Genomic DNA, 24851 nt, shown 5'->3' on the forward strand with positions numbered 1-24851 from the left:
AGAGTCGGACACGACTGAGCGACTTCCCTTTCACTTTTCGCTTTCATGCATTGGAGAAGGAAATGGCAACCCACTCCAGTGTTCTTGCCTGGAGAATCCCAGGGACGGGGGAACCTCGTGGGCTGCGGTCTATGGGGTCACAGTGTCGGACACGAATGAAGCGACTTAGTAGCAGCAGCAGCAGCCTGAGAATCGAAAGGATGGTAACTCAACTTTCTAAATGATTTCTAAATTTAAGTTTTGAAATAATTTCTTGCTGGATTGTGAGCTCTTCTCTGCTTTACCCTTTCATCCAAAACTGTGGCCGGAAAAATAATGGGAGGGCTGATGTCTGGGTTAAAGGTTCTATATCTTCTATTACCTCTGCTTGCAAGACTATTTTCTGAATATCTAGTGTGCAGTCTACTGTTTTTTTTTCTTTTTTTAAATGTATTTCCCTACTTATTGAGTCTTGCGCATGTGGGAAATAGATGGATCCATTGGAAACTGTCTTTCTTTAAAATCTTCTGCTCTTTCCTTAAGTCCTTTGTCATTTTTGCTGTATGTGAAATGAAGTCCTTATAAATGTCCTTAAAATGTCTATTTCATAATTTTAAAAGGCTTTTCCTTCACCTTGTACAGTTCTCTTAACAGCAGTCCTCAAATTGGCTGGTGTACAACATACTTTTTTAGTTTTATTTTTGATTGTTTAATGTTGGCTGAACTGCACAGCTTGTGGGATCTTTGTTCCTGGACGAGGGATCAAACTGGGTCCACAGCAGTGAAACCCTGAGTCTTAACCACTAGATTGCCAGGGAATTCCCTTCAGTTTCTCTTTTTATTTCTTATTGGAGTTCCCCAATGGTTCAGCTGGTAAAGAGTCCACCTGCAATGCAGGAGACGTAGGTTCCATTCCTGAGTGGGGAAGATCCTCTGGAGGAGGAAAGGGAAATCCACTCTAGTATTCTTGCTTGAAAAAGCCCTTGGACGGAGGAACCTGGCGGGCTATAGTTCAAAGGGTCTCAAAGAGTTGGACAGGAGTGAGTACGCCAAAAGATAGCCAATTAACAATGCTGTCAGTTTCAGGTGGACGGCAAACGGACTCACCCATACATATACATGCATCCATTCTCTCCCAAACTCTCCTCCTATCCAGGCTGCACATAACATTGAGCAGAGTTCCCTATGCTGCATACCTACAATATATATATATATATATATATTTTTTTTTTTTAATGAGGGTTTAGTAGGGCTCCGATAAATTGCCAACATCCGTTGGATCATCAAAAAAGCTAGAGAATTCCAGAAAAACATCTACTTCTGTTTTACTGACTATGCCAAAGCCTTCGACTGTGTGGATCACAACAAACTGGAAAATTCTTAAAGAGATGGGTCACACCACCTGACCTGCCTCCTGAGAAACCTCTATTCAGGTCGAGAAGCAACAGTAAGAACTGGACATGGAAAAACAGACTGGTTCCAAATCTGGAAAGGAGTATGTCAAAGCTGTATATTGTCACCCTGCTTATTTAACTTATATGCAGAATACATCATGAAAAATGCTGGACTGAATGAAGCATAAGCTGGAATCAAGATTGCCAGGAGAAATATCAATAACCTCAGACATCCAGATGACACTACACTTAGGGCAGAAAGCGAAGAAGAACTAAAAAGCCTCTTGATGAAAGTGAAAGAGGAGAGTGAAAAGGTTGGCTTAAAGCTCAACACTCAGAAAACTAAGATCATGGCATCTGGTCCCATCACTTCATGGCAAATAGGTGGGGAAACAATGGAAACAGTGACAGACTTTATTTTTGGGGGCTCCAAAATCATTGCAGATGGTGACTGCAGCCATGAAATTAAAAGACACTTGCTCCCTGGAAGAAAAGTTATGACCAACCTAGACAGCATATTAAAAAGCAGAGACATTACTTTGCCAACAAAGGTCCGTCTAGTCAAGGCTATGGTTTTTCCAGTGGTCATGTATGGATGTGAGAGTTGGACTATAAAGAAAGCTAAGCGCGGAAGAATTGATGCTTTTTGAACTGTGCTGTTGGAGAAGATTCTTGAGAGTCCCTTGGATTGCAAGGAGATCCAACTAGTCAATCCAAAAGGAAATCAGTCCTGAATATTCATTGGAAGGACTGATGCTGAAACTGAAACTTCAATACTTTGGCCACCTGATGTGAAGAACTGACTCATTGGAAAAGACCCTGATGCTGGGAAAGATTGAAAGCCAGAGGAGAAGGGGATGACAGAGGATGAGATGGTTGGATGGCATCACCGAATCGATGGACATGAGTCTGAGTAAGCTCTGGGAATTGGTGATGGACAGGGAAGCCTGGCGTGCTGCAGTCCATGGGGTCGCAAAGAGTCGGAAACGACTGAGCTACAGAACTGAAAACTGAATCAGATTTCCATGTACACATACTATTCATAATATAATTTAAAAGAAAACACTCCCTAAATGGCAGGGCTGCTATGTAGACGGACATATTCCTAATCATCTGGGCGCGTCCACAAACTCTGGGACATCGCCCATGTCCCCGGTTCTGATTTGTATCCCCGTCCCTGCGCGCACAATACTGTACTTGTCCCTTTTGAACACGTAACAGATTAAAGAGCCGGGCAGGAGGCAGATGCAGAAACACCTTTGATCTCTCATCCTTGGGGGTTAAGGGAGGGCAGACACCTGGCGGCTGCTGAGCCGGAAACAAAACACAGGCGGGATTGGAATTACCTTCAAGGGAGCCGCAGCTCCGCGGAGGAGGCAGCCGGACGCGCCGCGTGGGCGCGAGGGGAGGAGGGCCAGTGTTGGGCTGAGGACGCTAGAGCCCCAGCGAGGTGAAATCCGGCTAGCCGGGGGCTGCTTACATTCCTTAAGCAGAAGATTGGGAAGATCAGGCAGCTGCATTGAGCACAAAATTGAAGTCATTCTTTTGCAAATAGTATTGCAAAACGTTCAGCTGTGCGCAATTGCTGAAAGGCAATTTTGATGGCAATTCAGGAAGCTTTCAAAGAAAGGATGTTTTTCAACTGTTTTTCCCCCTCCTTAGCGAAACTCTATTAGGGATTTCACCTTTGCAACAGGATGCTGGGAAGGGTCTTAGCCAAAACAGGATCTGGAGCATTTCCTGTGATCTTTGGTGAAATCGCATTGCCCCCTGGCGTTTGCGTGCTGTTCTACAGCGTCACACTGAAAGCCCAGAGAATGCCAATCAAGTCGTTCAAGGAGGCTGCTTCCAGTCTTAGACCTGGTTTGACAAGACAAGGAATGAAAATTTAAAATTCAGATTCTTAGGACTTCCCTCGTGGTCTAGTGGCTAAGACTGTGTGCTCCTATTGCAGGAGGCCGGGGTTTGGTCCCTGGTCAGGGAACTAGATCCCACATGTTGCAGTTAAGACCAGGGCAGCCAAATAAATAGCTAAATAAAAAAATAAAATTCAGATTCTTTTCTTCTGTACCCTCTGCAGCATCTTCTGAGATTTTCAAGTGGCTCTTGAAAGAAATTTATCAGATGATAATCCGCCACTTTTTTTTTTTTATATAAGTTTTCATGTGAGTGACTGTTTCACACCCATTTTTTTTTCAGAACGAACTCAAGTATCTCCTGTGTTGTAAAACCTTTCCTGGAATCTGCTCCCTGTTTTGTACAAACCTGAACTTTCCCACCTTTCTCTGCCTTCATGTTTCTTTCTCTGATAGAAACTTGAAATTGAGGATTACACCTGATTTCTGTTTGTATTCACCGTGACTAGCAAGGTGCCTGGCAGCCAGTATATGTCAACAAAAAGTGTGTTGTTTGCATGTAACAATGCTGCTCACAAAAGGATCAACTACATTTCCTAATCAACAGCAACTGATTATTACTATGCCCACAGAGTTGGAGGAAGGAGAGCGGTCCTTGTATGGGACACAGGGGGTCCTCAAGCACCCTGAAACTGCACAGGCACAGTGTCCAATTATGGAAGAGAATGGTTAGAATAACCTAAGATTAGACTATCTCTACCTCTAATAATCTATAAAAAATCATTCAAACTTCTGTTTCTTCCCTCGATGAACCTCTGCTCTAGAAAGATCATGAGCATATTCATTGTCACCAATTTAATAACAAGTTTCTTTGGGGCAGACATTTCTAGGAGTAAGTGTAAAGTTTCTGAATGATGTTCTTGAAGATGTGGAGGCAGGTTGACTGAGGCCATTGTCTGTCCCTGAACTGAGTGACAATGAACAGATCTGGGGTCTAGGGCAGGTTATGGGTATTGAGGGGCAGTCTATTTAAAGGAATAGGAACTGTGAATCAAGGGTGCCTCTACTTGAGTATGATGTATACATAGATGTCACCTTAGGGCAGAGAAAATGATCAGATCTGAAGATTCTATTAGGATGGGTGGGGAGGATGATACTTTTAGCAAGACTGCTTTTTAGGTTATAATATTGTCATATTAATACTAATCCATAAAAGCTCCTTGAAGTCATTTATTATGCTTTTATTTAGTTAAAAAAATTTCAAGGAAGGAGCCCCTCGTAACAGAGGCACAATTCATGGTTGTTAAAAGCTTGATTTTTTTTTTTTTTAAATTATTACATGCTAGTGACTTTATTGCTTTTGGCCTCCCTCCGAAGCTTGCAGGATCCCCTGACCAGGGATGGAGCCCAGCTCCCCGACCCAGTGGAAATGTGGAGTCCTTACCGCTGGACTGCCAGGGAATTCCCAAGAGCTGGAATTTTGGAGTCAAACTGAATAGGTACAAATATTGACTGGGTCACTGACCAGCCCCTTGACCTGGGAAAAGTCTCTAAACTTTTCTATGTCTGTTTCCTCAATGATCAAAATGAGGCTGATGCTGGTAAACATCTCTAGTGTTTACTGCTGAGGAGGACCATGTGAGTTTCCCATTATGAGCAGCTAAGGGGAGATAAAAAAAAATCTTACTGTTGAAGAAATCCATTCTATGAGACATCATTCATGTCCTACTCTTTGCAGCCCTTGTGGACTCTAGCCCACCAGGCTCCTCTCTCCATGGTATTCTCCAGACAAGAATACCAGAGTGGGTAGTCATTCCTTTCTCCAGAGGATCTTCCTGACCCAGGGATCGGTCCCAGGTCTCCTGCATTGCAGGCAGATTCTTAACCATTTGAGCCACCAGGGAAGCCCCTGAGACATCATTAAAACCCCCAAATACAAAGTAATATGCTAGGTAACAGAATCGTAATAGAGCACAGCTAAGGGCTTCGAGGTAGTTGCTCTGCACCACCTACTCTGTTACCAGGCAAACAGGTACCATTAGTGGTCTTGCTCAGCCATTGGTCAGTGCTGCAGTGGGCCCCTCCCCCAAGTGACCAACTGTCAGCGAGTGGCCGTTAGTGGCCCTGCTCAGCCATTGGTCAGTGCTGCAGTTGGCCCCACCCACAAACAAGCAACTGTCAATAGATGACCGTTGGTGGCCCATGCAGCCAAAGGTTGGTGGAGCAGTAGTTGTCATGTGGAGAATCAGGTAAGAGGCAGATCCTCTCTTTATCCCTGGGGGCCCACCAGTTCACTGGCCTTGGGCCAATGGGTGAGCTGGGGGCCCAGGGAACAGGCCCCAGGGGGCTGGGTCCTGCGGGGCTCCAGAGCCCTCACCAGGGTCACCCACTTGCCTAGCCCAGGCTTGAGGCAGTGGTGAACCTCTCCCCCAGCCCTGCCTCTGTGACCTAACGACAGTGGCCGCCTGTATAGGTCACAGTCTGAGGGACCTGCCCCCGCTGTGCAGGCGGCCTGAGGAGCCTGAGGGCCAGATGGGTCCTGGGCTTCGGGCTCCCTCAGTGATAGTGGCTGGGCGGGCTCTGGGGACCCAGCTCTGAGGAAGCCACCAGCTGAGCTCTGCCTCCTCTCAGCTGGGACTGGGCCTCAGAAGGGTAAAATTGTATCTGGGGACTGTGTCCTTTCTTGTCAGAACAGAGAATAACATTTGTTTGGTGGAGGTTTGCAGAAACATTGTTACCTGACCATGAAAATGAGTGTTAGTCGCTCAGTGGTGTTGAGTCTTTGTGACCCCATGGACTGTAGCCTGCCAGGCCCCTCTGTCCATGGAATTCTCCAGGCAAGAATACTCGAGTGGAGTGCCATTCGCTTCTCCGGGGTATCTTCCCGACCCAGGAATTGAACCCTGGTGTCCTGCATTGCAGGTGGATTCTTTATCATCTGAGCCACCAGGGAAGCCCAGTTAGAGGGTATATAAGCCTCAAATTCTAACTAATACCTCCTTGAGTGATATTTTCCTGTGAATTCCCACAGGCACCTGAATAAAATTGTTTTTTCCCCCCAGCTAATCTGTCTTTGGTCAGTTTAATTTGCAGGCCTCCAAGAAAAGAGCATAATAGGGTAGAAGGGAAATACTTCCTCCCCAACACATTCCTATAAGACTTTGGCCAAATATTGTACTGCTGCTGCTGCTGCTAAGTCACTTCAGTTGTGTCCGACTCTGTGCAACCCCATAGACAGCAGCCCACCAGGCTTCCCCGTCCCTGGGATTCTCCAGGCAAGAACACTGGAGTGGGTTGCCATTTCCTTCTCTAATGCATGAAAGTGAAAAGTGAAAGTGAAGTCACTCAGTCTTCACTTTCCGTGTCCGACTCTGTGCGACCCCATGGACTGCAGCCTACCAGGCTCCTCCGTCCATGGGATTTTCCAGGCAATAGTACTGGAGTGGGGTGCTAAATCTCTACAAGGTGCCTCAGAACTAGCTTGGCACCTTGCTTCAGAATATCCTCAGTTTACAGAGCTGTGGCAAACTTAAGTCCACCATAAATGAGCAATAGAACGCCCCATGTAATATTTGATGTGTTAGTATTTGTAGAGCATCTTTGAACAATGGCTGACAAATACAAGTTCTAGATAAGTGTTATTAATAGATAAAAATACTCTCTTCATCGTACAATCCTAATCTTTAAGACAAAGTCATACAGACTAGTTCTAGGGTTCCAAGCTTGCTAGATACCTATTTTGTCTTGCACTGCATCTTTATAACCTTGCACATATGATGATGTAAACAGCGAATACTGTTAAAGAAAGCTAAAACTTTTAATTGTTGGAGTAAGATAATCATTGTGAGTTCATTTTAGCTAACCCTTCTGTCTTCTCAAGTGTAACTGAGAATGTCATTTTTAAACATGTGCAAGGCATATTCAGACTTATACAGAAGGGCCCAGGGGGATTACTGGAGAGATAAATGGTGGTAATAACCACTAACAATGGTGCAAAATTATGCATCCTGGGGGAGCCTGGAAATGTATATTCTTTTTCAGGAGGAGATGAGACTTAGAAAATTGGGTCTCTAACGTGATTTCTAAAGGCAGATTGTCATCAGCGAGCAAAATGGGGCTTCTGGGGAATTCCAGTGCATTCCAAGCAAACCTAGCAACTGATAGCTTCCTGGACAGCTGTTTCTTCCATCTATTCCCCCAATTCTTTTTGTTAGTTGTCAGCTAAATCTTTATGTGAATGTAACAGCCACTCTGCAGAAACAAATTTGTCTTAGAGGTTTTCATTTTCATATGGCAAATGATGTGCAAAAATTCTGTCATTCTCAAAGCCTACAGTGAAAACGCAAGGGTACAGTTTCTACAAATGCAATCAAGCATAACATTGTGTTAGGTTTAGGAGATATTTCTAAGTCATCTCTATTTCAATGTCTCCAAATGTATAGGACAATTCTGCTTTAATTAACCATGTGTGCGTGCTAAGTCGCTTCAATTGTGTCTGACTCTTTGTGACCTTATGGACTGTAGCCCGCCAGGCTCTTCTATCCATGGAATTCTCCAGGCAAGAATACTGGAGTGGGTTGCCATGCTCTCCTCCAGGGGATATTCCTGACCCAGGGATCAAACCCACATTGGCAGGTGGGTTCTTTACCACTAGCACCACCTGGGACACCCTATATTAACCATATCCTAAATTAATAATTGACAACTGTCAAGGAAGCATGTGTGTGTGCACGCACGCGTGTATTCTCTCAGTTGTGTCTGACTCTTTTATGATCTCATGGACTGTAGCCCACCAAGTTCCTCTGTCCATGGAATTTTCCAGGCAAGAATAAAGCTTATTGGTCTATAAACCACCTAACATTAATTTTTCCATAACTAAGCACATTGAGATCAGGTCAGTCTATTAGTTTTATGTTGTTATTATTATTCTTAATCAAGACTATGTATGTATGTATGTATGGCTGAGTCCCTTCACTATCCACCTGAAACTATCACAACATTGTTAATTGGCTATACCCAATACAAAATAAAAAGTTAAACAAAAAAGAATATCTATGTATGGTGACAAAAGTTGACTAGACTTATTGAGGTGATAATTCTACAATATAAACAAACACTGAATTGCTATGCTATATATCTGAAACTAACATGTTAGCTGTCCATCATACTGCAAAAAAACAATGTCTGAGACCGCTAAGCTGCTTGAGTCTTGTTTGAAACCATTTCCTTGCCTCCCATCACAGAATTTTCAAAATCTTTCAGATGGTGAACGACATTCTGGGTTATTTGGCCCTCACTACTTCTTCCTTTATCTTAGACCACGAGCATCCTCATCCTCTCTCTCCCTACTACTAATCTGTCTTCCAGTGACACTGGCTTTTTCATTAATAGTTAACTTTTTCTTCTCATTCCTGGCCGTTGCCCTTTGCTGTTCCCTCACCTGGGAATTCAAGGAAGACTTCCTTGAGGAAAAGGCAGTGAATTTTCCCTGACCACACACTTCACAGTTGACCTAGAATCTTAACACCTTTATTTCTGTCTTTATAGCACCTTGTAACTGAGGTAAACCATTATATCCATAAACATTACCACCCCCTCCCCCAACCCAAATCTCAGATTATCTGCTCCTTGAAATTGGGGCAGAGCCTGAGTCTGTGATATTGCTGTGTCCTCAGGAGCAGCCCAGTGTGTGGCACATAGTAGGTGCTCAATAAATGCTTGATAAACATGGAAAGCAATTCTTAATCCTGAAGTCGATCAGTCGTGTCCCACTCTTTGCGGCCCCATGGACTGAAGCCTACCAGGCTTCTCAGTCCATGGGATTTTTCCAGGCAGGAGTACTGGGGTGGGTTGCCATTGCCTTCTCCAAGCTACTCTTAAACCGGTAATTCATGCTTTCCTGCTTCATGGCTGTGCGTGCTTGTGTGCTAAGTTGCTACAGTCATGTCTGACGCTCTGTGACCCCAGGGCTTGTAGCCCACGGGGCTCCTTTGTCCTTGGGATTCAAGGCCATCCCCCATCCAGAGGTTCTACCCGACGTGGACTGAACCCGAGTCTCTCATCTCTCGTGCATTGGCAAGTGGGTTCTTTACCACTAATGGCCCCACTTGAAAAGCCCTTATTGGTATGTGTGGGGGGAATGTAATTATAAGGTCCTTGTAAGTAAAAGAGGAACGCAGGAGGGTCAGAGGCCGAGTGATGCAGAGTGAGGATTTGGCTGTCATTGATGCCTCTGAAGATGGAGAAAGGAGCCACCAGCCAAGGAATATGGGTGACTTCTAAGGGATGAAAAAGGAAAGAAATGGGTGCTTCCCCAGAGACCCCAGAGGGTACTCAGTGTCCCTGCCTGCCACCTTGATTTTAGCTCAGTGAACCCCCATTCATACTTCTAGCCTCTCAGAGGTAATACATTTGAGCTAAGCCACCAAGTTTCTCATAATTTATTACAGCAGCTACAGGAAACTGACACAGGCACCCTCTCTCAAGTCTTCACATTGAGGGTACCTTTGGGTGCTTCAGCTGATGGGTGCCCAACTAGGAGGATTTTCTGATTATATTACCTCATTTTCATTTCATAAAATGGAAAGATGTTTTAAAAAATTAAGGATAATACTAATCATGTGAGCATAGAAAACACCATAATAGAAAGGTTGACTTGCTTTGCTATAGGACTTTGTTAATCATTGTTAAACACTTTACACATTAAACAAACAGGGTGATGATCTTCTCAGAGTTGATAAGAAATTGGCTCCCAAATTTAGAATTATCAAGAATAATGAAGAACATCTGCTTTTTAAAATGAGGAACTGAGAGAATTCCCTGGCCACCCAATGGTTGGCGGGAGGAGGGTGCAGGGGGAGTCGGTTCAATCCCTGGTGGGGGAATTAAGATCCCACAAGCTGTGTGGTATGGCCAAAAAAAAAAAAAAAAAGAGAGGTCTAAATATATCTAGCTTTGAGAATATTAACTAATTATGTGAAGTCACTATAATGGAAAGGTGCTTTTAGAAATACTGAGAGTATTGAAGGTGCCGGTAGGAATTAAAAAATGACTTGTAGAACCATATATAATATTTTCATAAGAAAAACCTGGAAACTTAATGCCAAAACACATAAGCAGAGCAAATATTATTACCATAAGCAAAAATATGTAAGGTGATGATAAGAATGGCCAGAGAAGACAAATGACCAACCTATCATATGAAAAGAGAAATTCTGAACAAATAGCAGCTCTCTCCTAAGGAGTACAATGATTCCAAACCTTAAAGATGGACTTAAAATTTAATCACATTATAGGACACAATTATTGTCCATCCAAAATATATGTAGTTCATAGTTATCAACTCTCCGTTTCTTGATTCATAGGGAATAATCTGTGTGACTTAAAATCAGACAGAGGCATGAACTACAAAGTAGAAATCCAGCACTGGAAAGGGAAGCAGAGGGAGGTAATGGTCGGAAATGGAACAGATGCAACTCTAGGGGGCATCCTGGCTACCTAAGAGAAAGATGGAAGTAATTCTGAAAAGTCATAGCAAAAAAGAAAAATGTGAAATACCTCTTCATGTAAAGCTACTTCAATATCTTAGAACAAATTTTAGAATGTTGCTGTTGGTAATATTTGCCTTTCTCCTATTTAAGACATTTTATTCTAGGTATATATATAAAAAAAGACAAAACAAAAAGAAACAGAAATGTGTTCCACCTAAAGATGACAAACAGGTTGAGTTAAGGAATGGGTTAAGGGGTAGCCTGGGATGGTGTGCAAACATCTGGGAGAGTCTGCACTCCCACTGCACTCACTGCCCCCATCCTCCACCCCTTGTGGATTCTTCACATGTTTGCACAGACTTCATTGACATGTGAGCCTGTGAACTCTCTTATCCAGCTTCCTTTCTGGTCTCTAGATTCTCTGAGGCCCTTTACGATTGACTCCAGTGCAAGGAAGTAATTATGAGAAACAGATTACAGAAATGATGCAGTTTTAAGTTGTGGGTTCAGTTCATTCACACCCAGCACATCTTTGCATGCATGCTAAGTCGCTTCAGTCGTGTCTGACTCTGTGCGACCCTATGGACTATAGCCCGCCCGGCTCCTCTGTCCATGGGATTCTCCAGGCAAGAATACTGGAGTGGGTCGCCAGGCCCTCCTCCAGGGGATCTTCCCGACTCAGGGATTGAACCTGCTTCTCTTCTGTCGCCTGCATTGGCAGGTGAGTTCTTTACCACTAGTTTCACCTGGGAAGCCCCAGCACACCTTTAGCAGTTCCCTATTTTGCCCCAGGTTTCACACATTCCCTACTATTTATGTGCACATACCTATCTCTTGAGAAAAATTTTAAGGTCCTACCCCCAGATTCTGTCTCTTAGCAGTGTTTTTGCAGACTATTGCATTGAATGAAGTGGCTGCTAAAGAATCTTTGAAGAGTCTTTATATTATTATTGCTCGATTATATTATTTGCAAAGCAGGATTAGTGGTTTCTGGCAGAATTTAAGTTCATTTATTCCCTGTTCAGGTTAAATGCTCCAAACTACTCCCAAACGTCAAACTATAATTGAGCTCCTCAAACAACAAAACCTTTCATCAGCTAGATCAACAAAGTGGAAAACCTAGCTACCAAATAAGCTCTATTTTCCATTCGACCTTTGATGGATTTCAGAAACGTAATTTTAGATTCCCCATCAGTCAGGGTCAGGTTGCCCTCATTTTGGTGATGTTCTGAACTGTCTGAAAAATCATTGAAGTACTGTGTATATCCGACAACATGCATTGTGTCCTTTTTAGTGGCCCTATCATTTTCCACCTCTTCGAATCATCATCGAAAAGAAAAGGTAATCAACCATTTCAAGAGGAAGCTGATATATGTTGAGACTTGCTACCTACCTCAGCAAACCAAAACATGATTGATGGATATAATGCTACATTTTCCTGTATCTAGGGCTTGGACCCACACAAACATACTCAAATACAGAAGGTAAACATGGCATAGTTGTTGTTCAAATACTTCCCAAATGTAAGCCTTGGAAGACCAGTTATGAGACATATACAAGTAGATATGGAGGGGGAAAAAAAGATTTTGTGATGAAAGCAATTTGTAAAATTCTGGATCGATTAGAATTGAAGAGGTTGCTTTACTATAGGGTTTCTTAGAATTTTCAATATGGTAATAAGCACTGTGACTTCCTAAAAGGTTTGCTGTATATTCAAACATATCTCCATAAGTGAGCTATAGACTTTTTAGCTAATATATATATATATATATATTTTTTTTTTCCTAACATCTCATGAAATCCTGGAATACAGTTTGAGAAATGCCAACAAGCGTCCCTTGATGCCCCTCCCTTTGGTGGAATTCCTAAGCATCTAGGGTTATTGGTGGTATCCTGGGGGAGGCATCAGGACTTGGGTGGGCAATACTAAGGAAGGAGAGATTTACTTGGCCTTGGAGAAACTTCTGGGAATTCCAAGAAGCTCTTGATTCTAAAGCACCATGGTTTTTGAATGGCTTAGAATGGACTGCTAGTCCCAGGATCTTTTTGTTTTTTTCTTTTATATTAATTTTTATTGGCATATAGTTGCTTTAGTCTTGATTCTGAAGCACCATGGTTTTTGAATGGCTTAGAATGGACTGCTAGTCCCAGGATCTTTTTTTTCTTTTTTATATTAATTTTTATTGGCATATAGTTGCTTTAGTCCCAGGATCCTTGAGTGTGGGTTCTGGGATGAAGTAGCCCATGTGCCCAGAGGAAGGGAAGGCTGATAGAAGCACATTAGATAAAGGAATTTGTAGTTTTTAAAAAAATTTTATTTTTAAAATTTGTTTATTTTTTGGCCAAGTGCCTTGCAGGATCTCAGTTTCCCCACCAGGGACTGAACCCATACCCCTTGCAGTGGGAAGCTTGGAGCCTTAACCACTGGCCCACCAGGGAAGTCCAGAGAAGAGAGTTTTAAGAAGGTAAGCGATTGATATTTTGGTTTTCCCATTTCTTCCTCAATTATTTCTTTTTAAGGAAATTTTCTTATCATGTCTGTTTTTTAGTTTTGATTTTTTTTTCCATTCAAGTTTCCTATTAGTTTTGTTCGTTTGTGGTTTGGTTTCTTTAAACACCACCATCAGAATTAGACTCTGAACCTCATGTCACTATTCTCTGAGACCACGGCTTAAGGTTCAGAGGTGCTCAAGGTGGCTCTGGTTTCTAATAATGTCAGGAAGAAGCAAATATAACAGGAAAACTGGGACAAAATTGGCTTGCCACACAGAGCAGGGTTTGGTATAGACCAAAGGCACATGTGAGGGTTTGGTTTAATATCCTCAAGAGCACCCACAGAAGACCACTCCTGATAAAGGAAGCACCCTATTGTATTTGGGCATACAACTTCTATAGTTAATGGGCTACTTTGAAAAAACGTGAGTCGGATGAACAAAATTTACTCTGAAAGTTTATAGTATTGTGAGTATGGCTTTAGCAAGTAAACTTTAAAAAAATCTTTAAGTTTATTAGTCTGTATTTACATATATGATTGTAACAATAAAATAACTGGCTTAAATAATTCCATAAGTCTACCATATAATACTATTTTTAAAAAGAGTTGAGGAATTAGTTTAATATTTCACATAAGACAAGATAAGGGAAAAAGGCCTAAAATGACACAACGGTGGCCCATATCTTTCTCTGTATTTGCGCAAGTTGATGTTTTCTTTACTTCATCTCAGTGCAGAAGGAGTTATCCTTAGGAGAACTCTGAGCAATTTAGTAATTATTTTAACATATCATCAAAACTATATCAAGGGAAACAAATTCCTGGCTGCTTTATAAGCTACCTTTGGTAATGGAATTTAGTTCAAGATCAAAGGTTAAGTGCCTCTTACCAGAGTCGAGAAGTAATCCTTTCCATTGTATACATATTTTCAGAGTATTTTTATTGTTAAAATGAAAGGCAATGGACTCCCTCCCCTCACCTACCTTCCCAACTGCAAATCATCAGTAGTTGTGTTTAGGCATCCAAAAGCACATTATGAGAGTCAATTATAAAGTTCTCCTGGTCTCCAGAGTTCAAAAGCAATTTTATCATTTTAATTAGCAATTTACTCTTTTACCAGGCATCAGAGTCTGCTACACCCGCCCTCACTCCCAGCTGACAGTGGAATAGGAGTATTCGCTCTCCAAGGTCTCTCAGAACCTGCCCCCATGTGTTTATCTTGGCGGTGGTTCAGGCCCTGGGAAGCCAACCTTGTTTCTACAAGCCAGGGCCAGACGATCCAGCAGAGATCTGCATACGACAGCTGTCTGCTAACTACTCAGCACTTAGAGCTTCCAAGTGCTCTTCTGTGATGAAGTCTCCTGGTACACTCATGGGGAAATGGACATTAACTCTGAATTACTCTCATCAACCACCTTCTTTATAAACTTTTCCATTAGGAAATCAAGCTCTGTCCCTGGAAATTCAACTCGCTTCTCCCTGTTCCAGAAGAAGCGAAAGAGGCGGGCTTGCCGGCAATGTGGAGATGGAATCTAGGTTACTGATCCTTGCTGTTGTTCAGTCGCTAAGTTGTGTACGCCTCTTCATGACCCCATGTTCTGCAGCACGCCAGGCTCCCCTGTCCTCCACTGTCTCTCAGAGTTTGCTCAAATTCATGTCCATTGAGTCAGTGATGCTATCTAAGCATCTCATCTGCTGGCCCCTTTTCCTTTTGCCTTCAATCTTTCCAACCTGGCTTTGCTCAGTTTGAAGAAAGTCAGTAGCCTGGCTATCAGGAAAGCAGCACCCAGGTCTCCATTAAAGCCCGATGCTTTTCTTCAGGCATTTGGGGTTTCTAACTATAAAAGCCTTTATTTCTTTGCATTGTTGAGCTCAAGGAGGCAAACATAATGCAAATTCTACTCTTAACCCTTGATTTTTTTCTTGTCCACCTATGGTGATCTGCATGTTGAAGAAATGCAAAATATTTAATTATATGACAGCCAGGCAGAAACTTGTCAGAAAAAACCTATTCTAATATGAAAATCATCAAAGCACATGTCCATCAGTCAGATCAGTGGGCTATCTCCTTACTGAGTAGGATTAGACAGAGAGAAAAGGGAAACTCAGAAACTCAGAATAATTGACTCAGTACAATTTGTGGTTTGTAATTATCCACAGTGCCATGAATCCTCTGTGACTTTATAGCTGAAGTCAGAGGGTCCTGATACATTTAAAACGAAAGTTTCTTCCTCTACTGAAAATATGCTTATTCGGAAAGGACAAAAGGGAGCATTCATTGGTCGAGAAAGATGCTGGGGTTACATTCTGTCTTTGCATTTTTGCTGATTGGTGTTTAGTGTTGGTACTGCCTGCATTTGCTGATGTAAGAGCTTATTATTTTATTCTATTTAATTTTTTTGTGCTTTGTAAAAATTACATTTATTTATTTTCATGTACGGATGTGAGAGCTGGACCATAAAGAAGAAGATTCTTGGGAGTCCCTTGGACAGCAAGGGGATCAAACCAGTCAATCCTAAAGGAAATCAAGCGTGACTATTCATTGGAAGGACTGATGCTGAACCTCCAATACTTTGGCCACCTGATGAGAAGAGCCGATTCATTGGAAAAGACCATGATGCTGGGAAAGATTGAGGGCAGGAGAAGGGGATGACAGAGGATGAGATGGTTGGATGGCGTCACCGACTCAATGGACATGAATCTGAGCAAATTCTGGGAGATACTGAAGGACAGGGGAGGCTGGCATGCTGCAGTTCAATGAGGTCGCAGAGAGTTGGACACAACTTAGCGACTGAACAACAACAATTCATTTTCATGACTTTTTAGATGTACAAATGGTCTCATTTCATGGGGGGAGGGAAACACTACATGAAGCAAGGAGAAATAACCACTGTCCTCAGGAGTCTCCAGGATGAAGGCATTCTGGAGTTATTCTTCATTCTGCCACAGCAGCATGTGATGTTCTGGTTGATGGTGAGAAGTTTGGGCAGGGCCTGTGTTGGGGACTCTGAATGAAACAAGCCCTCCCTCCAAATGAATGGGTGAGGACTCTGTTTCTAAAAAAAAATTAAAATCATAATAGGGATTAGGAGAATAAACACTGCAGAGTCAAAGAAAATAGCAGGGGAAGGAAGAAGGAGTATTCTAAACACATTTATGTGATGAATTTTGCGCAAGAGAGTTGAGCTGGGGATCCCGAGGGGCTGGGAGTTGTGGAGAATCTGGGGTGGGGTTGGCTGGCGGAGCCGGAGGGGAGAAGAGGCTGATGCAGAGAAGGTGTAGGGGTGAGGCTGGGAGCAGAAAAGATTCCTTCTGAATCTGTGTCGGTCTATTTCCAGCCCAGAGGAGAAACAGATCTTTCTCAGTAGGATAAATGGAGATAATTCAGCCAGGATCTGACAGGTGGATGGAGAGAGAGATAATGCAAGATAATGAAATCAAGAATCACAGAGAAGTACTGGGGTGAGAGAGAGTTACTGCAAGTGATGGTTTCAGATACTCAACCTGTGCCAAGATGTCGGATCAACGTTGAGAGGTATGTATTTATATTATCCTTTACCTATGAGTTTCCTGGGGGCTTCCCTGGTGGCTCAGTGGTAAAGAATCTGCCTGCAATGCAGGAGACTCAGGAGACCTGGGTTGAATCCCTGGGTCAGGAAGATCCCCTGGAGGAGGAAATGGCAACTCATTCCAGTATTCTCGCCTGGGAGATTCCATGGACAGAGGAGCCTGCAGGGTTAGAGTCCATAGGTCACAAAAAGTTGAACAGGACTGAGCACAGGCACACACTCCCCCCAGTGATTAGGACTCAATGCTTTCATTGTAGGCAATGGCACCCCACTCCAGTACTCTTGCCTGGAAAATCCCATGGACCGAGGAGCCTGGTAGGCTGCAGTCCATGAGGTTGCTAAGAGTCTGACACGACTGAGCGACTTCACTTTCACTTTCACGCATTGGAGAAGGAAATGGCAACCCACTCCAGTGTTCTTGCCTGGAGAATCCCAGGGACGGGGGGACCTGGTGGGCTGCCCTCTATGGGGTCGCACAGAGTCAGACACGACTGAAGCGACTTAGCAGTAGCAGTAGCAGCAGCTTTCATTGTAAACAGCATGGGTTCAATCCCTGGTTGGGTAACTAAGATCCCACAAGCCGCGCCTCACACCCGTCCTCCCGCCCCTCCTCATCCCCCAGAAAGAAAGTTCCCTCGATGTGGATAAATTCTCTGTTTTCTTGACATTTTTTAGCCCGAAACTTCCTGGAAGGCCTCTCAGCTGCCGGTTAAGTCTGTCCCCTGCACGCACGTCAGCAGCCGCCAGGGGGAGACGTCACCCAGCAGCGCTCAATGGAGAATCTCCGTGGCGACGAATATGCCCTGAATTAGACAAATTCCTCCTGAAGTCGCCTTCCCATGCTGAGACGCTAATCCTGACGGTTTCCAGAGCAGCAGGCATGGCTATACGGGGGCAATTACACTACTGGGAACATTAAGATTGCTTTGTAAAGCCATAAAGCACCCAGGAACAGATTCTTTAAAAAAAGGTAAAAACAAGACTGCAGTGGCAGCCGTTAGGATCTTGGAAGCTGAGTCACCTCGCAGCATCTCCTCACATCCTGTTGATGAGGGGAAGTTGTGCCCAGCCTACCCGAGGGGCTGTGTGCTGGGCACCAGGGACCCCAAGGGCTGGCACAGTTGGCTTTGCGCTGAGACCATGGGTGGGAGGAGGCGATTATTTCTTCAAATCTTCTCAAAACAACTTTGAACTAAAACCTCTGTGAGAACATGGGACTCTTGCCGTCTTTTGTTTAGTTGCTAAGTCATGTCTAACTTTATTGCCACTCCATGGACTGTAGCCCTCCAGGCTCCTCTGTCCATGGGATTTCCCGGGCAAGAATACTGGAATGGGTTGCCATTTTCTTCTTCAGGGAATCTTCTCCACCCAGGGATCAAACTAGTGTCTCCTACATTAACAGGTGGGTCCTCTACCCCTGAGCTGCTAGGGAAGCCCTCTTCCCTTTAGCTGTCCCACCAACTGGCCCATTGGGTCATACTTATTTTTCCCAGAGGAAGTATTTTTAACTTGAGTTTTCTGTGTTTGTTCCTGAGCTGATGTCATGGAAACTGGCTTGATGCAGGCAATTAGAGGAAGAAAGAGCACCTCCTGGATGTATTAGTATTTACTGTCTTTTGGATGTTTTGATAGGAGGCTTGTGTCAAGAGAAAAGACATGAATATGTATTGATAGAAAAGCAAACAGAGAAGAACTCAGCATTTATACCACTCTATTTTGGGGTTCTAGAATTCGGCACTACAGGGGAAAATGTGTGGATCTTTAAGGAATTATTTCTGTAGTTTGGTTCACAAAATGCAGAGTGAGGGTAAGTTTAATAGATAGAAATAAGAAATTTAGTTTTTGTTTTAGAAATTCAGTGTTTTTTTATTACAAATAAACACATAATTTGGTAGGGTTATTTTAATTTTTTGAGCCAAACAGATTTTGTTGGTCTGACGATTTCAGCAAACCATCTGCAAGGCTATCTGAAAGGAACCCAAAATAAAAGGAGTTATTTTGGCTTGTTTTTTGGAAAAAATATTTTAAACTTCTCAGACTACTTCTCAGGAAACTTCAGCGGGGGGAGTGGAAATGCAGCTTTGTTGTGCTTTATTCACCTCCTAGTCAGTCAGTGTTGTACTTGTATAAATATTGCAGCTGGAATGAAAGATCTGTGTTTGCCTCTCAGATGGATCACTCTTCAGTGATCACAGTGACATTCTTTATACGAAGCTGCTCTACCCAAACCATCAGCAAAAGAGCATTAGGACACAGCTTCATCTAGGGCCCTGGGCTTAGACACAGTTCCAGACTCAAAATGTCATTTCAGTTTATTGTTGAGTCGCTTAGTTGTGTCTGCTGTTTGTAAATCCATGGACTGCAGCACACCAGGCTCCCCTGTCCACTATCTCCTGGAGTTTGCTCAGATTCATGTCCACCAAGTCAGTGATGTTATCTAACCATTTCATCCTCTGCTGTCCTCTTCTCAGTCTTTCCAAGCATCAGGATCTTCTCCAATGAGTCAGTTCTTTGTATCAGGTGGCCAAAGTACTGGGGCTTCAGCTTTAGCATCAGTCCTTCCAATGCATATTAGGGTTGATTTCCTTTAGGATTGACTGGTGTGAACTCCTTGCAGTCCAAGGGACTCTCAAGAGTCTTCTCCAACACCACAATTCAAAAGTATCAGTTCTTTAGTGCTCAGCCTTCTTTATGGTTCTACTCTCACATCCACATATGACTACTAAAAAACCCATAGCTTTGACTACATGGACCTTTGTCAGCAAAGTGATGTCTCTGCTTTTTAATACTCTGTCTAGATTTGTCATAGATTTCCTTTCAAGGAGCAAGTGTATATCTCAGTGTAATTATTAATGGTATCCTTTTCACTCTCCAAAGGGACTCAGTTTTGCCCGTACATTTAATATCAGTCCCATAGCAGGTGGGTGCTGAGCAGAGGCGGGATGTTCCATCTCTACACTCAGGTAAAGACTGGTGGCTCAGTGGACATTGGCTGGGTCCCTTCCCTTGGTCCTCCCTGCAGAGTTCACACAGCAACAGCTTCAGGGCAAGGACAGATAATGGGAAACATGATACAGATTCTCTTGCTCAAAGTACTAGCAGGCATGAGGACATAATTGTACTCTGAAGATGTAAATGTTGATTCTGATCATTGAAGATAAGGCCCACTGCAGACATGTATCTGTGACATTGGTGATTGGCTGAGGGCTTCCTCAGTGGCTCAAGCAGTAAAGAATCCGCCTGCAGTGTAGGAGACACAAGAGACACACGTTCGATCCCTGGGTTGGGAAGATCCCCTGGAGGAGGTAAAGGCAACCCACTCCAGTATTCTTCCCTGGGAAATCGCCTGGACAGAGGAACCTGGAGAGTTACACTCCATGGGGTCACAACAGAGTTGGACATGACTGGGTAAGCGCTCACCTGGTCACCTGAGCGGCATTATCATCTGAATGCAGAGAGAAAGGGGAGCTGACAAAATGATGTGATTCAAATCAGACAGAGCCTTGTACTCCCATCCTCGGAGGATGTGAACTTACCAGGGACAAGGAAGTAAGAAAGTTGGGAGCAATGGAGCACTAGAGTCATATATCCTGGGAGAAAGTTTCCCAATGAGAACTTGATAGAGAAGTATTCATAAGGATCTAGTAGATGATGTTGGAAACTTTGAGCTTGGGGCTTGGAGGGGAAAAATGGATTTTGATATGAAATTTAAGAGAAGAGTCAAGTTCAGAAAGGGAGAAATGAATATCACCAGGCATTACGGATGATGTTGTGGGTTAGCTCTGTAGGACTGAAATGGAGAAACCAGTTGCTAAAAGCCTGATGAATTAGTAAGCTGAGATCTGGTATCTGTCTGCTGATCTCATACACCCACAAGACTTCACCTGTCTGAATACAGTCAACCCCTACTGTATTCCTTCCTTCACTCTGTGCTGGTCCAGTCAGCCTCCAGCCAGTCACTAGAAGACACTCCTTTAGAAATCCTCGACTCCAAAGGATGCATTTTTGGAATCCTTCCTTGTACATGGATAAATCAAGGGCAGTATTGAACCAGCTCCTCTGATCTGAGAAGCTCCGTTTGAATGTAAGCTGTACAGTTAGCACTTTCAAGCCGGAACTGAATTTCCATCGAGATGCCTGAGGAGTTCAAAGTTATTGCACCTGTCAACCATCTAAAATCCTATAATAATTCAGGGAGACAGATTACACCAGGGTTTTCAGCCTCTTTTCAGCCTGCAGAGAACATGTCTATTTGCACCAGATCCTAGAAAATTCTACTACTGTAAAAGCAGTACAAAAATCAGGCATTTTATTTTGCCTTTAAAAAAAAATAATTGCAAAGGAATAAAACACTTAGGTTTATTTTAAAAACTTTTTTGCGTTCTAATACTTTTATTTTCCAAAATTTCTCTAAATTGGAGTATAATCGCTTTAAAATGTTATGTTAGTTTCTGCTGTACAACAGTGTGAATCTCCCCATAGTCCTATTCCATTTGTCTAGGTCATCACAGAGCATCGAGCTGAGCTCCCTGTGTGATACAGCGGCTTACCCCTAACTCACTATTTTACACATTAAGGTGTATATGTCATTGCCACTTTCTCAAAATGGCAGCGAAATGAGAAGTGCTGGTTTCAGTGCTGGACTGGGAACACCCTGCACAGGGATGCTTTCTTATCAGGTTGGTGTTCCTGGCCCTCAGCTTGGGTTTGGTGCAGAGAAGTAAGTGTCTTTGGGGCTGAAGGATTAGACAGTAGCAGATAGCCCTCTTTTCTCCCCATTTCCATTACTGCCATGTTTCTCTGGTACAGAAATCGGAGGGAGGTGGTACAGGAACAGCAGAATGCTGTCCTGACTCTTGAGATCCAAGGGCACCTTCCCAGGATAGACCTGAATCTGGCTTTCTTTGTAGATCAGCACAGAAACTAAAGCTTAGGTCCACTGACAGTGAATCACTGTTACGAGTCTAGTCCAGGCATTTAAAATAGTTTAAGACAGACAGCTTCGGGTGTGGATGGATCTATGCTTCTCCATGCATTGGGTTGTCTCCAAGAATATCCTATGGTCCTTCATTTTAAACTAGGAGAGACCACCTACCCTAAACCAAGACCGCCTCAAACTGTATCTTTCCTACCATCACCAAATCCCTGGTTGAGAGAAGGTATATTTAGGAAAGGTGATTGGAAAAGTTTGTGGCTCATGTTTTTTTTTAGTAATCTGAAAACTCTCAACGACCTCCCCCAACACTACCCCATTGAACCCCTAGCTCCAGGCTCTGCAGGGTGACCTGGGATTTTTTTCCTTTATCAAAAGGGGGCATGGGTTCAAAAGGCTGAAGACTCTGGTCTGATGGGTTCACATTGTTTCCAGAAAAACTCCCATGAGGGTTTTTTCCACATCTATGGGGAGAGAAGCTCAGCCCTCTCTCACATATTCATTCCACAGATATTTTAAAACAATCTTTATTTTTTTGGTGCAAATGCACTGATCATAACAAACACCCTCTTCCAACCACACAAGAGAAGACTCTATACATGGACATCACCAGATGGTCAACACCAAAATCAGATTGATTATATTCTTTGCAGCCAAAGATGGAGAAGCTCTATACAGTCAGCAAAAACAAGACCAGGAGCTGACTGTGGCTCAGACCATGAACTCCTTATTGCCAAATTCAGACTTAAATTGAAGAAAGTAGGGAAAACCACTAGACCATTCAGATATGACCTAAATCAAATCCCTTATGATTATACAGTGGAAGTGAGAAATAGATTTAAGGGCCTAGATCTGATAGATAAGAGTGCCTGATGAACTATGGAATGAGGTTCGTGACATTGTACAGGAGACAGGGATCAAGACCATTCCCATAGAAAAGAAATGCAAAAAAGCAAAATGGCTGTCTGGGGAGGCCTTACAAATAGCTGTGAAAAGAAGCAAAAAGCAAAGGAGAAAAGGAAAGATATAAGCATCTGAATGCAGAGTTCCAAAGAATAGCAAGAAGAGATAAGAAAGCCTTCTTCAGTGATCAATGCAAAGAAATAGAGGAAAACAACAGAATGGGAAAGACTAGGGATCTCTTCAAGAAAATCAGAGATACCAAAGGAACATTTCATGCAAAGATGAGCTCGATAAAGGACAGAAATGGTATGGACCTAACAGAAGCAGAAGATATTAAGAAGAGATGGCAAGAATACACAGAAGAACTGTATAAAAAAGATTTTCACAACCCAGATAATCACGATGGTGTGATCACTGACCTAGAGCCAGACATCCTGGAATGTGAAGTCAAGTGGGCCTTAGAAAGCATCACTATGAACAAAGCTAGTGGAGGTGATGGAATTCCAGTTGAGCTATTCCAAATCCTGAAAGATGATGCTGTGAAAGTGCTGCACTCAATATGCCAGCAAATTTGGAAAATTCAGCAGTGGCCACAGGACTGGAAAAGGTCAGTTTTCATTCCAATCCCAAAGAAAGGCAATGCCAAAGAATGCTAAAACTACCACACAATTTCACTCATCTCACACGCTAGTCAAGTAATGCTCAAAATTCTCCAAGCCAGGCTTCAGCAATACGTGAACCGTGAACTTCCTGATGTTCAAGCTGGTTTTAGAAAAGGCATAGGAACCAGAGATCAAATTGCCAACATCCGCTGGATCATGGAAAAAGCAAGAGAGTTCCAGAAAAACATCTATTTCTGCTTTATTGACTATGCCAAAGCCTTTGACTGTGTGGATCACAATAAACTGTGGAAAATTCTGAAAGAGATGGGAATACCAGAACACCTGATCTACCTCTTGAGAAATTTGTATGCAGGTCAGGAAGCAATAGTTAGAACTGGACATGGAACAACACACTAGTTCCAAATAGGAAAAGGAGTTCGTCAAGGCTGTATATTGTCACCCTATTTATTTAACTTATATGCAGAGTACATCATGAGAAACGCTGGACTGGAAGAAACACAAGCTGGAATCAAGATTGCCGGGAGAAATATCAATAACCTCAGATATGCAGATGACACCACCCTTATGGCAGAAAGTGAAGAGGAACTCAAAAGCCTCTTGATGAAAGTGAAAGAGGAGAGTGAAAAAGTTGGCTTAAAGCTCAACATTCAGAAAACGAAGATCATGGCATCCGGTCCCATCACTTCATGGGAAATAGATGGGGAAACAGTGGAAACAGTGTCAGACTTTATTTTTCTGGGCTCCAAAATCACTGCAGATGGTGACTGCAGCCATGAAATTAAAAGACGCTTACTCCTTGGAAGGAAAGTTATGACCAACCTAGACAGCATATTCAAAAGCAGAGACATTACTTTGCCAACAAAGGTTCATCTAGTCAAGGCTATGGTTTTTCCTGTGGTCATGTATGGATGTGAGAGTTGGACTGTGAAGAAGGCTGAGCGCCGAAGAATTGATGCTTTTGAACTGTGGTGTTGGAGAAGACTCTTGAGAGTCTCTTGGACTGCAAGGAGATCCAACCAGTCCTTCTGAAGGAGATCAGCCTTGGAAGGAGTGATGCTAAAGCTGAAACTCCAGTACTTTGGCCACCTATGCGAAGAGTTAACTCATTGGAAAAGACTCTGATGCTGGGAGGGATTGGGGCAGGAGGAGAAGGGGACGACAGAGGATGAGATGGCTGGATGGCATCACTGACTCGATGAACGTGAGTCTGGGTGAACTCCGGGAGTTGGTGATGGACAGGGAGGCCTGGCGTGCTGCAGTTCATGGGGTTGCAAAGAGTCGGACACGACTGAGCGACTGATCTGATCTGATGCAGGATCTTAGTTCCCCGACCAAGACTCGTGAACTAGTGCCCTCTGCAATGGAAGCACAATCCTTAACAACCAGGGATACCATCCTGCAAATATTTTCAGGTATCCATTGAAGACATCACTCTTAATGGCTGGGAACATAGTAGTGAAGAAGACACAAATTCTGTTTAGAATTAAATGACAGATACCCAAGTATTGAATTTCACAACACTTAGCAGTAAGTGTCATGACGAAAAAGAAAGCATAGCAAGAGACAGAAGAGTACCACGGGGGCGGGAGGGGAGGGAGGTGGTCCTGAGAGAC

General features: G+C 43.2%; 1 protein-coding gene and 1 long non-coding RNA gene across 21 annotated transcripts in view; one reads left to right on the plus strand and one right to left on the minus strand.

Moving 5' to 3' along the window:
- DLGAP1 (DLG associated protein 1) overlaps positions 1-24851 on the minus strand; it is a 784377-nt gene that overhangs the window by 99404 nt on the left and 660122 nt on the right. The gene's annotated exons all lie outside the window — the stretch shown is intronic.
- LOC133237624 (uncharacterized) lies at positions 1227-17989 on the plus strand. Of its 2 annotated transcripts, none has more exons than XR_009733275.1 (4): positions 1227-5478; positions 12014-16251; positions 16549-16745; positions 17455-17989. It is a non-coding gene; the product is annotated as an uncharacterized LOC133237624 (long non-coding RNA). The 2 variants fall into 2 exon arrangements; XR_009733274.1 differs by having other exon boundaries at positions 12014-16183.

Source organism: Bos javanicus, chromosome 24 (assembly GCF_032452875.1).
Source record: "Bos javanicus breed banteng chromosome 24, ARS-OSU_banteng_1.0, whole genome shotgun sequence".
NCBI lineage: Eukaryota > Metazoa > Chordata > Mammalia > Artiodactyla > Bovidae > Bos > Bos javanicus.